Genomic DNA, 12595 nt, shown 5'->3' with positions numbered 1-12595 from the left:
GCCAAATTCTCAGCGGAGCCCTAGTTTTACTGAAAGCCAGCAGGGATGGGAAGGAGAAGGAGATGAGAAACTTCCTCCGAAAAATTCAAGCTCATGTGAAATGCCAGAATTTGGCATATGAAATGAGAGGAAGAGACTGCAAAGTAGGAATTTTTGTACTGTACCAAGCAGGGTATAAACTACATTTCAGACTTGTGCTGATATTTAAACCCATTTGGTATGTTCTTGCTGGGTCACTTCAAAGCTGGACCTCAGTGGCAAAAGCAGCTGGTCCTTATTGATTTTAGTCTATTACAATATTTCAACAGAAAGACTCCAAAAGTGTCTTTGTGAGACAACAGATAAATTACAAACTCTGCTGTAGCAATGTATCTTATTGAAAAAGGATGCAGATAATCCAGTTGTATATGACAATCAAGGCCAATTTAATTAAACAACTCTAAACAATACAGTGTATTTCTGCAAAGGGGGAGGAGTTTACTCTATGTGCACCATACAGCAAGCAAATTTAGTATATTTTGAGAATGAAGCAATTTGTTGCATGCACATCTTTGTACTCTTCTCTTCCCTGCCTCTCCTCTGCTCCCCCCCCCCCCCCCCCCAGGCCTTTTCCTCTCTCTCCTTGCACAAAATTTGAAGGCATTCATGTAAAATGGCTCTTAGAAATATCACACACAGTTTTATTTATGGTAAATTTATTATAATAAGGATGTTCTCTGTCATTGTCTGAGAGATTTATTTATTGTATCACACTTTTGAAACTGCTGATATTGATTGTTTCAAGAGGTTGCCTTAAAGGAAGAGGGGGAGAAAAGCAACACCAAAAAAAGCCTCACAAATGAAAAGAAATGGCCATGTTGCTATCAATTATTTCATAATGAGATATGAGGGGAGAATTTTAAACATTATCTCTAGCATTACAGTTGAACAAACAATATATTTAGTGGAAATTATACTGCAATGATGAATGGCTTGTTTTAAAATAGAGGCTTCTCTAATGGGGGCCTTTCTGAGCAGCAGTGACACAGAGTCCAACTCACAATTATTATTGCATTTTAATCGAAACTGAATTACGTATTTCTGCCAGAGAGTGAGAAGAGTGAATTCCATTTGCAAATATCTCTATCCTGATGATCCCCAAACAATAACAAATTCTGAGCTGTCCAAAAATGTTCTAGCAATAATACCATTTGCTAGTAATTCATCCCTTTCCTCCTGCTAAATCCCCTCTTTTGCTTTCTTTCTCAGTGTCCAGGTACATTTTCAATCGCAAGGATTCAATAAAAAGGAATGTAACACTAGCTTTTCTCCCCACCACCAAACAAGTGCAACCTCCCCACACACACACACCTCATCTTATGTAGAAGAGGGAATTGGTTATTAGTCACTGCAGTTTCTAGCTATGACAGACAGTAATTTACCATTTTATTGTGATTCAGTGCCTTGGACAGAGGCACACATTGCCTGTCATGCTGTGTTCATCACCGACTGTAGAGACAAGCGTTGCTTGTCAAATAGTAGAGCCCTTATAATGAGGACACCTAGGTGTAACATGAAAGATTCACAGGCAAAAGGACTTCTTATGGAAGGCTTAAAACCTCTAAAGCAGTGTGAGCTAGTTAGATAATACACAAACTTTATAAGTGATACAGACAGATATTTCCCCCTTACATCTATTAGGCATACCAAAAACATTATCAGCAGAACAATATGTAAACCTTTCTGCAAAGCAGGCAGAGCAATTTATTTACATTATGTCACTGCCCCTTAGAAGGGACGAAGGAGAAGGGAGGGAGGAGGGGGGAAGGGGTGTATGACACACACAACAAAACCCCACAACCTAAACCAGGTGTGTGCAAGGGAAGGCGAAAACCTTCTACCTTTCAGTGAAGCTGTTGGATGGTCACTAATGAGATTTCCGATGATTTTCATTTGTCTTCATTTCTAGCAAGCTTGACTCTGCATGGCATTTTTTCATAAAGGGAAAGGTAAGGTGGGCCAGCAGGTTACAGCATGCGCGTCATGCCGTAAGCAGCTGTCAGGGGGCAGAAAACTGACACTTGAGATTGGATTAATCCTCCATCAAACCTAATTGGAAATAATGGACTGGATCCTCAGCTGGAGTAAATGGACACAAACCCAGAGTTTTCAGCGAGGCTGTCCCCTTTTTCCTCCATCGGGGAGCTGCCCAATCGGTGCTTTGGTGGTGTCTGCGTGCCTCCCAGGGTTGGAGCTAGTCCTCTGAAGTTGTGTCCCTTTGGGGTACCAGCAACCCACAGGCAGTTAGGAAAGGGTCTGGTCAAAACCTAAGGGAAGTTTTGCAGATCATGCAGGCAATACTTCGGCTCATCTTCCAGGTGCTGTTTAAGACTGGTTTTTTGCTCAGGGATGTGGGCAGCTATGCTGATAGGAAGGAGCCGAGACCCCACAAGGGGCCTGAGAAGTTGAGCATAAAGCCAGAGTTACGCTTGCCTTCAGACACTTGGCGCTGGTGGGTACTCAAAGCAACCTATGAAGTGCAGCATGTACTTCAGAGGCTGGGGTCCTCTGTGGGTGCAGTTCCCTCCCACTTTTCATCCCTCTTTCTCCCACCAGCCTAAGTGGGCTTTATTAGTGTGGGATTGCAAAGCGTCCTCTGAGTGTATACTTCCAAGTGTGAGAAGAGTCATAGGTGCCTCAGTGGTCCCTGCATGCAGACCTTACACTTGCCTGCGTGGAAGAAGACAGTAAGAGGTCCATGAACCATCTTTTCTGGCTGAGTTTCTCCTAGAGTAGCCCACAACTGGAAACCATGCGAATAAGCCCATGCCAGCTTTTCACTGGCCAAAGGGACAGCAGCCTTCCTCGGCAGACCTTCGCCTGGATGCCCCACACCAGGGCAGGGACACACCACGGCAGTGGGGAGCTCCTGCAGCAGACGGGAGTTTCCTCCCCTCTTCTTCTGCTCTCCCTTGCCTGGAAGTAGGGAGATAGAAGGAACAAAGCTGAATGCAAATGCTGCTGGATGGAAGTTGGACCACGTGCTTTTATACTTTCTTATTTGCACAGTAATGTGAGCATACACAAGTTCATCTGTGCATTGTAATATGCACATTTTCAGTCTTAGATGCTGTGTTACAGGAATCTGCCTCCACACACAGTTCAGCATCTCATTTGCGGGCAAGGTTATGTTTTCCTTTAAGGATAGTTAGAAACACAACCAATTTTAGGTACTAATACAAATTTAGGAAAGTGCATGTTCTAATAAAGGTAGTTTAAATGTATTTAGAAGCTGAGGAGTACTTGAACTTTTATATTGCCAGTATCAGATACACATTTGAATATTAGTGAAGCTAAACTGATTGATTGAATTACTTTAGGGAAGGGTGAGACACAAATGCAACATTTTAGTTAGTCTTATTACATTTTCATTTACCTTAAGGGAAATTGTAACTGCTTGAAGACTGGATATTAAAAATGCCCAGGCAAATTTTTGCAAGATTTTGTTTTATCACTAGATGCATATGTTACATGCTGACATTCATTTGCTAATCCTCTTTCTCATCTTTTGTCCCGCCTCTCCTAAAAAAGAAAACAATATGTGAAATTGAAAAATGGTGCTCACTGAGGGGTTTAAAGACATTTGAAATTTAGAATATATTTTAAAGGTCAATTTCAGCAGTAATTATGTTATAATGGTGAAGCTTTTAGAGAATGCGAAACACAAGATTAATATGTTGCCAGATAGAAAGTGGCAGAAGACTCTATCTTGTGTGTGTGTGTGAGTGAGTGAGTACGTGTGTGCATGCACATGTTGCGTGTGTTGGAGCTTACAGGCAGCCAACAATAATCAGAACAGCTTTCACAAGCACAAGGCACGCTGATACACTTTGCTCGTATATGAGACTTCAACTGATGTCAAGGACAGTTGCACTGGACACAGGATAGTGCTTTTAGTCCTAGAAGGGGAGTCCTTATTACAAATTTGCCATTCCAGTTGATGACAACAGTAGCATCAGCTGATCTGCACTGGAAGTAAGAGTTCAGTGTGCAAGGTGCTGTACGGTCTCAGAATATACCCCATTAAAATACTCATGCGCATTTACTCGATCAAGACAAAGTGAGTATATTCATGCATTTTTGAGGGAACTAAAGATGCAATTAGATCATACAAAATATTCTGGTTTATAAGTATCCGTGTAAAAACCCCCAAATTTATTTCATTCTTTTCTTAATTCTTGAATGGGTGCTTTAACCACAGGGCCATCTATGTAACCTTTTGCTTTGCCAGATGAGTTATTGGCTCTTTGTGTGCTCCTTGTTGCCTGATAACTTAATGTGCCTCAGTTTACTCAGTCAAAAAAAAAGAACCCCCCTGGTCATGACAATGTCAAACATCTTGTGAGCTTTGAGCTCTTCTAGAGTGAGTTGTGTAAGATGTTTCAGATCCTCTGATGGAAATCACTGCATAAAACATGGTAAGAACTTACTCAAAGTAGCCAACAAACTTCTTTCTTACAAGAAATGCACCGTTGGAGGCAATCCTACCACCCCATGAATCGCATTATTCTGAAAACTCAGTCTAGGTTTTTCACTAGGGCCTGGTACAGATGGGCACTTTCATCCCATCAAAGTTTCTCAGTCCTCTGGCTTCCTTTTGGAAATCCAAGCCTGACAGCACATTTCTAAGATGGAAACAGCCACAGGGATGGATCAGAGCCTGAGCACAGAGGGGAGTGTTAATACTGTCTAGCTGTAGCTATCTGAAGCAAATCCTGCGGAATCCAGAGGCCCCTCTGTGTGTCTATTCATTATATAGGGGTGGGATTCGTCTCCTTTATTTTTAGCATTTAGAAGTCAGGGCAAGAAGTCTAAGCTGGTTTTCTTTTAGGGCTATAGAGAAAAATGGGCAAAGAATATGGATCACCCAGCTGGTCCCAGGCAGGTATCCAGGTTGTTGTTGCTCTCTCCTGACTACGCAGGGAGGCTAAGTGACAAGCTCGGGGTAGGCATCTGAATCTTAGACCCTTAATCCTTAGATGAATCTCATCTGCGTGGTACTGACTCCAGATGCTCCCATTTGCATTTAAGTTAGATGCCTAAAGACTCCAAGAAGACGGTAAGCTCCCTGCTCCCCAGCCAAGGAGTGAATATGAAGGCAGGACCTCTTCATACACAGGCACAGGCTGTGATTGCTCTGGAACCTGCAAGGCACCTGGCCACTGCAGCAAGGCAAAGTAAAACAATAAACCAAAACATGATGTGTACTGAGAGAACTACTCATTTCCCAAAGCGCCTCATAAATAGTATATTTATAACATTAATTAAATGTCTGCGACTAAAATTATTTATAATAGAGATGTGAGAACTCAATAGACTATTAGTGCAGTCAGCTTGTTTCATTCCAGAAGGACTGGACAAAGACTTATTACGCTGTATATGAAAGTCTTAAACAGTTGCTGGCTTAGGAAAGTTTCTTTCCAAGATGTCTGCATAACACTGATGAATGTGCTATAGAATATAGCTCATGAGAGAAAACCTACTTTGTCTTGACTCCTCTCTGACATATTTCCTATATAAACAAGAAGAAAAATCCTTGTTTGTATCCTAATGAAATAATAATATACAATGTTTAAGAGAGCTCCAGAAAATCTGCATCTTAGTATCTTTTGGGGTTGGGTTTCTCAACAGTGCGTAAAGCAAAGCACAACTGCAGGACCAAAAGCCAGCAGGTTGCTGTCTTTACGGGCAAGAACTCCTACATCTCTACCTGTAAATAAAACAGTCCAGGATGTTGGCATGAACCCTGCCCCACAGTTTCTCACACCACTGAACCGTTAACACATCCCTTGTCAGTTTGGCCTGGGTCCGAACTGCTCACCGGTCCCTACATGAGAGCATACACCAGGCCAAGGACCATTCCCAACAGTAGCGTGAATGAATTTCTACCAAGTTTGTCTCCTTCCTACTCTGTCCTCCACTGTATTTCCAGCAGGCTTTGCATGCTCATGGGAGCTGTTGTATCCTTATGCCATACTTCATGGCATTAACACTTCCCCTCATTTTCAGGATTTGAAAACCCTGATTTATTATATGGGGTTTCTCTCCCGTTAGTCTGAGCAGAGCCCACGCAAAATAGAAGACCTACTTACTGTGAATGTGTTCAGACTTTGTCTGTTGGCCTTGGTGCTAGAGAATGGTCCCTAACCCTGTTTTATTCAGCCATGCAGACATATCCAGTGTCTTGATTGCCTTTAGGAAGGAAAGGCTAGTTTCCAGCAGTTAAAAATCTGTATCTTTGAGCACGGGGAAGCTTTTCTATTCCTTCTCCAACTGTGATCTTGAGCCAGGAGGCGCAAGAATGGGTTACCCAGAGCTGGTTAGATCATTCTCTTTTTATACAGCAACCATGTACTCATGGGCCACTCAGATGGACCAGCCAACATATGACCAGGGAGAGAAAAAGGACGTGGTAATAGCAGTTGTTATTACCCGTTGGTTTTGTGATTTTGATCCCATTTTATGAGGCTATGAATGCTCATTGGACAGCCAAAATTAATAATATAGCAAGTCACTGCCAAACTCCACTGGTTTTATGTTTCATTTTGATCTTCTTTTCTTCGTCTTTTACCCTCCTTTCTGACTTTTCTTTGAGGTTGCTGTGCCCACCCCTTGCTTATTTGTCCTTAGGGTCACGCATCATGAAGATTTCTTTTCACCCAATAGACTGAAGGATAAATAAATCAAGAGAAATCAAGCCCTTCCATTCCCTGTGAGTAAGGAATCTGCCCCCTGCAACTTCCCTTGGACAGTAGCTGTTGTCCATTTAATAAACATCATAGCAAGGCAGCATCTCTTTATCTTTTCCCTTCAGATTCCAAGATCCTGTGTTGCGCATTAAAGTTTTGGAGCCACAGGGTGTGCCAAAAGCTGGGTCATATGTTTTGCTATGATGTTCCTACTATTTCAGCTTTGTCTATAAAGGGCAAGTGGTAAATCACCTTCCTGAGAGTTAATGGAGCATTTCTGCAGCAAGAGGAAAAAGTGAAAAAGTTTCAAAAGATTGGCTTATTATCTCAGTCAGCCAAAATTCGCCTTGCCCGTCACCTGTCTAGGAGTCTTCATTTTCCTTTCTTTGTTCTTCAAGTTTGTTTTTTTTTTCTTAGTTTTCCTTCACTTTATAAGCTTTCCTATAATTCTGTTGCTTCGGTTTCAGATCCACACCCCTTTTCAGCTCTCCAATTATAATATTTTGAACTTTAACATTAAAACCAGGGTACCTGTCTAGCATCTTTTCTGTGTAGGTTTCTAAGCTCTTTGCAGACAGTAATTAACTGAACCTGACAGCAATCCTGGAAGTTTAGGTTAGTGGAGGCACAGAGTGCCTGAATGGTCACATATTTAATTAGTGGCAGAGCTAGAAAGAGAGCCCGGGAGTCCTGACTCCTCATTCCTAGATTTGACCATCTGATGTTGTCTCACACAAAGCATAGAAAAATATGGATTAGACTATCCCTCTCCCCATCCTTCTTCATCTTATTGTAATTATCCATCCATATTTAGTCTACTTTATGAACGCCAGATACCCCACCAATCTTTTCTGGTTAATGCTCTGTGATACTCTGATTACTCTGTAATAGTGCCTTCTGGTCCTATCCTTTCACTTGAGATATACACCCCTGCCTGCTGTAGCATGGTAGAAAACAGGAGTGGGCTATTAATGATTATTAAAGGCTCACCTTCACCTACCCCAGCCAGTGGGTCCAGCTAAGTAACCCGGTACTTCTCCTTGTCCCTATTTGAAGTTATGTGTCAGCAAGGACATCTTTGCCTGGGAGGTAGATTGTTGAGCGTTGCAGAACTCCTTGCTTGTGGTGAGGTTTACAAACACATCTGAGCTGATTTTTCCCTCCAACACATGTGTAAAGTTTATACCGGTCCTAAATCAGTACTAAACACGCTCCTTTCTCAGACATCCTGAGAAGCTTAGACGTGTCTCTGCGTTCAGGTAAGGATAATACCTTATAACAGGGAATATGTACATCCCTTCCCATCTATCCCACGTACTTGTATGGCTCCTGATACGTTGTTTTCTAGTTAAGCTCTTGTGCTCCCTTTGGTGTGTTTGGGATGGGCTGGGAGCCAGATGGAGGGATGGGTAGATGGTGCTGCAGTGATGGGAAGAACATAGGTCAGTGGACTCAGGACGCTTGCACATGTTCTTCACGTCTTCACAAAGACACATTTCAAATTACTTTGTCCACAGTTGCAAAGGAAGCTGTGGCAGAGCTCATGACTGTTTCCCTGCTACTGCTTCATGAGGGGTCTCCTTATCAGCGGGGCCAACCTTCACCAGCCCCAAACAGGTATCTTAGTAAAGCTGGGGGCAACCAACCTTCAAACATACTGGATCCGCCTGTCTACGTTTCTACACTGTTTCTAGTGTTCATCACCCTCCCTGTGCTGCCATCTCCCTGATTAATTAATAAGTGACTCGTCTTCTCCTGTGGCCTCAAAATGCATTCAAACTGTCAGTGGGGCATTTATTTATTTATTTTGTTGTGGTAAAAGGCCCACTCTTCTAAACAATGAAAGGATAAATAAAATCAACTCAGACAAGGTTATTTCACATTCCTAATTTCCAACACCTTTTTTTTTGCTAAAGCCCCACGATGCTTGTTCCTGTTCTCCCCCCTTCCCTCTCCCACCCGCTAACAAAAAACAAAATACATTTTCGAATCAAGATAAAGCCATCAAAGAACTAACTAAACATGATTAGAAAGGACCTCTCCTTAATGGGAAAAAAATCATGATTTAGACCTGGCTGCTTTCCAAATATCCCTGTGCAATCAACCAAAGAAACACATTTTAGAAAACAGAATTGTAAAAGTAACTTTGAAGAATCGGTTGCCATGGAAACAGATCTGTAAATACTTAACTGCAAACATTAAGTGACACAGTGATATTCCAGAGCCCAGGATGCCTTAAAAGGATGGCAAATTTCACCCAGCTCTTTAAATAATCAACTCGGCTGTGCTTTGATTTTTCTTCTTTTTTTCCCCCCTTTCCTTTCTTTTTTTCACACTATTCAGTGCAATCGCATCCCTGTTCTCAGGCATGTGTGATAATAGAAATGCCAGAACTATTTTATAAAAGAGAGTCCTGATCTTTTATAACATGGAGGCAGAGAGGGAGGAGGGGGCACCAAATACAGAGTGAGAGCAACCTGTGGAGTCTGAAAATATAGCCCAGAGTCATTCTGTTTCCATCTAACTGCAGGGTCAGAAGAAAGCGTGATTGATTGTGGCTTTTCACTGAAAGAAAAAACCACAAACGACCGGCAATTTCTTGTCATCTGCCAAGGAAGAATCAGATGCAAGGAAATAAAAGGGTTATGGGCAATTTTAATTTAAACAAGTGGGTGCATTTATGTTGTGCCCTAGCCTTAACTCTGCTCAGAGTTAACTCTCTCCTAGGTTCCCCAATACATTTCAGGACCCAACTCCTATTGCCTTCAGTGGAGTAAGAGCGCTCTGGTCCCCTGGTGAGTCAGGGTCCCTCTCCCTTCTTGTCAGGGAGCATCCATGCCCCACAGGCTTCTCTGGTTCAGCTAAGAGGGTGACTTCATCTGAAAGTGTCAGGTGTTCGAGGGGCCAAACCTCTCGCCCCATGCTAAGATCAGAAAAGTCGGCAGCACTGGTGTTTCCTCCTGGGAGAACAGTGAGGGGTGGTTGCTGGTAGACCTTTCCTTGGCTGCAGGCACTGATTACAGAAGACTTTTGCAAGCCTGCTTTTCCAAGATTTTGAATGCGTTGAATTTTCAGACATACATCAAAAGGTCTACATGTTCTCCCCAGCCTAAAGGGAGGTGAGATGGGTCATCAATACTGTATCGTGAAGGATAACTTAAGGGATGGCCGTGACCCAGTGCATGAGAACACAGCGGACTGTGGTTAAATATCTAGTCCCATCAGATGACTCTTAATAGCCTTGCTCATCTGTTTGAAGTTTTGGCAATATAGGTTTTACTGCAGTTTTAAACTTAACATGGACAGAAGCTGACTGCAGGTTAATTTAACTTGTAGAAATCTTTTGGGCAAGGTGATTCCTCTTTGGTTTCTGACAGATTATGCTCAGAGCCTATGAGCATCTCTACACTGCTAAAATAGCATATGGCTTTTCCAGAGTAAGGGGCTAGGAGAGAGGAGAGGATTTTTTCCCACTACAACCCTGCTGTTGGCAAGCACTTGGATTTGAACCAGCGATCCTCACTGCTGAGCAACAGCCTGTGAGTATCTGCAAACATGAGTTTAGCTGTCGCTTTAGGAGGACCTTTAATAACCCGCTTGTTTTCATCATTCTAGTTGGGTTTGAGGTTTTCTCTTCCCTGTGGGCTGGCTATGTTATCCTACTGAAAGCTGAGCAGTATTATCCTTTAAGCTGATTTTGCTGCCCAGCTTAGGAAAAGAAGGGACAGGGAGAGGAAGGGAAAAAACGCAGAGGCCAAGGATGCAAGAAAAAACAGGAGAGGACAGAGAAATGCAGTTTGAAAGGAGCCCTGATCCCTAGAGTGATCACCTTTTACTTACACATTTTATTTGCTGGAAGTCTGTACAGCTGTAAGAGATTCGCGTCCCCTCTGTCTAGTCTTGGGGGTTACTGAAATGAACAGCAAAACACAGATAGAGGGATAAACCTAGATATAGATAAGTTAGCAATCGATTTATATATATAGATACATGATTTTTTTTTAAGAGATGTCTTTATCTCAGGTAGCTGAAAAGTTCCCACCTGGCTTTCCCCTCCGCCCAGCCTGCCTATCTCTGTCTCTTACATGTATGCCATCTGTCTGGGAACCTCTGAGAGAAATCTGTGTGTTCTTTGTGGAAGGAAAGTGAGGAAAAGCACATTTTCTTTTGCCTTCCTGCACTCCCTCCTGCCCCCTCCTCCGGATGCACGCTTCAGGGAGATGTGTGTGTGGCAGGCAGAGCCCAGCATAGGGCAGGGAGAGGATAGGTGGCTCTCATTTGCAAAATCCACGGTGTTTTCATCCTTGGCATGGTGGTGATGGGGTGGGGGAGAGGAAGGGGGTATGGCATGTCACTTCACTTTATCACTGCCTGGGCTCTCGCCTTGTCATTCGGCACTTGCTATGAATCTAAAGAGAGTTTGGCCTTAATAACTTCACACAAGTACCGCATCGCCAGTGACTTTAGAGACGGGTGACAGCAAGCAAGGAATTATAATGAATTGCTGCAAATGCCTTCTTCACACAAATTACAGTTATTTTCCTCTGAGCCTGCATGCCTTTCAACATCAGGATTTTGGTTTAGAAGGTAGGGTTTTGTGTTTGTGCGTCTATGGGGAAGACACACTTGGACCCTTTCACCCCTTTCTTTCCCCACTGCCTCCATGGGTTATGTTTGTTTGTTTGTTTCAGGTTTGGTTTTTTTCCTCATATGCAGTCAGAAGACTGATTTTCCTAGTGAAAGCCATACACTGTTCACAAGCCATCCTGCACTTTGACAGGGAGTGGAAGGAAGTTTGGCCCTTGTTGTGATTGCAACAATTTAATTTGTGGTTAACATCTTCCTCTGTCGCCATAGTTAGCCAGACTGGGCTATGAAGGTCCCCTTCTCCACTGAGGACCGTGCCACGTGGCTGTTTGGCCATCCTGATAGGTGTTCCCTGGTGAAGGTGTTCTTGAACATCACACCTGCCTTCATCAGGGCAGCTGTTTTGGTCTCAGTAAGATGGACAACTGTTCCTGAAAGCATAGCTTGACTGCTATGCACCGAGACTCCCCGTGACTGGGGCCCCAGGAAAAGCAGGTTCATGTTGACTGTCACTGTTACCTGTAGGTACAGTTAGCTTAGTCAGTCTGTGGTGCATTTGGGTTCTGGTTACTGCAGAAAAGTTGTACCAAATACAGCATGACTTCCTTTAGACAACTGGTGCTCATGGCCAGTACATGGCTCATGGCCATTTCTCACTTCTCCATTACAGTGTCCATATTGTTTTTTTTTAACAGATATTTTGAGAAGTAGTGAAGCTAAGCAGTCCTTGGCATTTTTAAGAAGGAATTGCCCGAATAGGTAAATTGCCCTAAAATCTCCTTGGTGGTAAGACATAGCCATACTCTCCATCTTAATGATCACCCTGGATCAGAAGAGATCTCTTTACTAGGCTCAGTGCATAGCTATCCTTGGGTTGAGGGCAGGAGAGAGTCTTGCTTTGTCACTCTCCACACTGAACAGGAGACTGGAGGTGGCACTGTGTCAATGTCTTCTTCTCTGTATATGGGTTCGGGTGATTTCAATGGTGGTCTGCAGAGACCAGAGGATACACGCCACACAAAATCGAGAATTACCTTCAGTGAGGTGTGAAAAGAGAACTGTCAGGCAGTCACTTTGTGCACTTTTGCAAAGGTCACTTCTGTTCTTGCTGAGCATCTTCCAAAAGCACTGGAGTAAATGGGAAGATTTATTTTGACTGTTGGATTTTTGGTTTGTTTTTTTTTTTCAGTTTGGGAACATAAGCTAGTTTCTCCATGTGAGTCAAAAGTATAAATCTAAGTGACCATTAACCTCATCAACTTTAGGTATTTAAAAGAATT

The 12595-nt window shown here is 42.9% G+C and overlaps 1 protein-coding gene across 14 annotated transcripts in view; it reads left to right on the top strand.

The window, feature by feature from the left end:
* CELF4 (CUGBP Elav-like family member 4) overlaps window positions 1-12595 on the top strand; it is a gene marked incomplete at both ends in the record, with an annotated part of 693394 nt that overhangs the window by 455470 nt on the left and 225329 nt on the right. The gene's annotated exons all lie outside the window — the stretch shown is intronic.

This window comes from Vanellus vanellus, assembly GCF_965231255.1.
Source record: "Vanellus vanellus genome assembly, chromosome: Z".
Taxonomy (NCBI): Eukaryota; Metazoa; Chordata; class Aves; order Charadriiformes; family Charadriidae; genus Vanellus; species Vanellus vanellus.
Note: the sequence above shows the minus strand (reverse complement) of the source record. Positions and strands in the feature narration are given on the sequence as shown.